Source organism: Propithecus coquereli, unplaced genomic scaffold, assembly GCF_000956105.1.
Source record: "Propithecus coquereli isolate 6110/MARCELLA unplaced genomic scaffold, Pcoq_1.0 Scaffold261, whole genome shotgun sequence".
Classification (NCBI taxonomy): Eukaryota; Metazoa; Chordata; class Mammalia; order Primates; family Indriidae; genus Propithecus; species Propithecus coquereli.
In genome coordinates this window covers 902,196-905,962 of record NW_012148186.1, presented here as the reverse complement: position 1 = coordinate 905,962, position 3,767 = coordinate 902,196, and the positions used below count along the sequence as shown (strand labels likewise).

The 3,767-nt window shown below is 37.6% G+C and overlaps 1 protein-coding gene across 5 annotated transcripts in view; it reads right to left on the bottom strand.

Annotated features, from left to right (window-relative positions):
* Nucleotides 1–3,767, bottom strand: part of NOVA1 (neuro-oncological ventral antigen 1) — a 210,745-nt gene that overhangs the window by 38,575 nt on the left and 168,403 nt on the right. The window lies entirely within an intron of this gene.

Below are 3,767 nucleotides of genomic sequence, written 5' to 3'. Positions count from 1 at the left end.
ACACACACACACACACACACACACACACACACACACTATTCATGCACACACTGAAGGAAATAAAAATTAATTTTTATATTTTGTCAGAGAACTATGATAATACTTGTACTTGAGACAAGAACCTGCATGATTTTTAAATTATGCTCTGAGTAGTATAAGGAATAAAACAGAATTCTAGTAAAGAAGGCTATGTTTCTTTAGCTTAACCTTTTTATTTAATCAAAAGTCTTCTTTTCTAGTTGGTTTATATTTTTAGAGAGAACTTCTATGCAAATCTCATTTGAAGACAAGATTGTCAAAAAATGAGTTTTAAAACATACAGACTGTGAGCCTATTTTTCCAACTAATGCCAGTCATTCAATAAATATTTATTGAGAATTTATTATATTTCAGGTTAGTGCTTCAGATACATCAGAGAATAAAACAGACACAACCCCTATCCTCATGCAAATTACTTTTCTAGGAGAGTAAGACATACAATACACAATAAACACCATGATATAAGCAAAGTATACAGTATTCACGAGGCAGTAGGAAAAAAAGTTTTAAAATAGAGCAAGATAAGTGGGATTAGGGATACTGACGGAAGGGGGAGGCCAGGTTGCAGTATTAAATAAGGTGGTTAGGTAGGCCTTGCTGAGAGGGTTAATTTTCAACAGTCTTGAAGATTTTGATGATGTTAGCCAAACAGGTCTTTGGGATAAGAGAATTTCACGCAGAGAAAAAAGAAAGAGCAAAATACAGAGGAGAGAGTATGTCTAATGTATACAAGGAAGAGGAAACAGGTCAATGTGGCTGGGCCAGTGTGCATGAGGAGGTGAGTAGTAGGAAATAAAGGAAAAGAGGTAATGTGACAACGACCAGATCTTGTAAGTTAACAAAAGATATTTTGGAGATGTTGGCTTTTACCGAGTAAAGTGGTAAGCTATTTCAGGTATAGGAAAAGGAATAAAAAAACTCTGACTTATTTTAAAAGGAATAGGTTTGGGGTAATTTTTGGACTTGTTGAATTTAAGATGGCAATTAGATATGCAAGAGGAAAAGCTGAGTGGGAAACTGGATATAGCCTGTAGTTTTACTGTGAGATCTGCATTGGAGATAAAGGTAAATGCAAGCATGTGGGTCCTGAAACTTATGCAATTTTAGGGGACAAATTTGGGAAATAGAATTTAAAATTATGACCATAAAATTAGGTAATAAGCTTGTTCATTGAGAAATCATAAGGATTAAGCTTCATTCATTTATAGTTGTTATGGTTTGAATGGTTTTGTCCCCTCCAAAATTCATTGCCAGTAGGAACCTGCGGACTCAAGGCCACACGTGGCCTTCCAGATCCCCAAGTGTGCCCCCTCGACCAAATCCAAACTTCACAGGGCAAATTCCTTTATTACAAGGATTTGTTCTGTAAACTTTGGATTCAGTCAAAAGGCTGCACTCAAGGATGACCATGTGTGGCCCCAAGGCCACAGGTTCCCCATACAGTGGCTATAACAGAGCTTGCAGAAGTACATTCTCTCTCTTCATCTCTTCTGCCATTGGGAACACAGCATTCATCCCCTTTTTGTCCTTTTCTCTTCTTCCATGTGAAGACAGTAAGAAAACCCTCATCAGATGCCAGTGCCTTGATCTTAGACTTCCCAGACTTCAGAACTGTGACAAATAATTTTCTGTTCTTTGTAAATTACCATCTCAGGTACTCTGCTATAGCAGCACAAAATGGACTAAGACAATTGTAAATCTGTCTCTTACTGGAGACATAAATTTTGTAGATGTCAACATATAAAAGCCAAGGTATCAGATGAGGAGAAAGAAAAGTGTAGACTCAGAATAAGTCCCAAGTATTGAGACTTGGAGCACACCAACATTAAGTAGATGGGGATAAGAGAAGGTAATAGCAACAAATTCCGAGAAGAGGCAAAGTGACACAATGCAGGAGGAAAACCCAGAGGATAAAGTATCCTGAAAGCCAAGTAAAGAAAGTTTACCAAGGAGGTGGAAGCAATAAATTGTTAACAAATAATGCTGATAGGTCACAAAACATGTAGACTGAGAACAGACTATTGGAATTAGCAATGTGGTCATCACTGATGTCCTTGGCATACAGTTTTGGAGCAATGATGGAGACAAAAACCTGACTGAAATGGATTTAGGAATGGGAAGACAGAAACTGGGAAACAAAGCACAGAGATAATACTTCTGTGAGTTTTGCTACAAAGAATAGGGTATTAGATGGGTGAGAAGCAACATTAGAAAAAGCTTTGTTTGGTCTTTTAAGACGGGAGAAAAAACAGACATTTGTATGATGATGGGAATGATCCTGTAGAGTGAAAAAACTTGAAAGACAAAGGAGAGATAAGGTAGAATTGCTGAAGGAATGTCTTTGAATAAAGGAAAAATGATGAACTTTAAGGCACAACTGAAATGACTGGTCTTAGGAATGGGGAAATCTACCTCGGGAAATAGATGAAAAGGCAGAATATGTGGGTATAAATGCTGGTACATTAAGTATTTGTTGGTGTGAGTCTGTGGAAGTTCTCTTTTGATTGCTTCAATTTTCTCTGTGAAGTAGGAAGTAAGGTTATTAGCTGGGAGAAAGGAAGCAGCAGGAGATACTGGGGGGTTGTGGTAGTGACAATTCTTACATGGCCCCCATTATCTTTCACCCCGATGTTACAATCTGTATAATCCTCTCCCCTTCGGTGTGGGTGGAACACATGACTTGTTTATAATCGACAGAATATGGCAAAAATGAGGAGATGACACTAGCATGATTAAGTTATGTTCTAGTGCAAAGGAGGTGAGAAAGTCATTCGTATGTTCTGGTTCAATATATAAGCCTCCATCCTTCTAGCACACAATGGAGAGCGATTCTTCTCCTGGTCTTGCCAAAGGCAAATAGCCAACCTGTGAAGTACCTGTGGAGAGGGACATGTGGCAGGGAACTGTGGGCAGCCTGTAGGATCTGAAGGCCAGTATCCAATAGCCAGTAAAAAGTCAGGGCTCTTAGCCAAAACACTGAATGCTGCCAACGACCTGGATGAACGTGGAAGCAGATAAGTCTCTAGTTATGCCTCTGGATGAGAATGTGTCCTAGCTGACACTTTCTCTGCCATGTGAGACCACATGCAGAGGACTCACTCGGCCTGCCTGGCTTAAGTCGTGCCTGGGCTCCCGACCTACAGAAACTATGAGAAAATACATGTGCGTTGTTTAAAGACACTAAGTTTGTAGTGATTTGTTATACAGCAATAGAAAACTAATACAGAGTTGAAAAGAGAGGAGAACTTGTGACGCTGCGATCTAAAGAATGTGAAAGTGAATGGGCTTATGACTGACGGAATTGAGTCCATTTGAGATTTGTGGACATGAATTTAAAGTGAGATCAGTCACATTTAGTTTCATTTTTCTGCAACCATACCAAGGATACTATATGAGTTACCTATTTTCATGTGTTTTATACATTTTGATAAATGTTTTTATATAATTTCAAATTCATCAGTTAATAAACCAATGTCTATAGAGCACATATTTCTGAAATCATTCTTTTTTTTCTTTTCTTGAAATTTTACAAAAATTCCAGGAAAGCTTACAACCAGGAACCTAAAATTAACACTAGAATTTAATTTTTAGTACTACTGATTGATTTACAAAACCATTTTACTGAACCTTAATGAAGATTGAATAATTTAGTACAAATAACTAACTGAACGCTGCTGGTTCTGTTTTTTTTTTTAGGTTTTCTTAGAAAGTTTAAACATGTTGCTTTA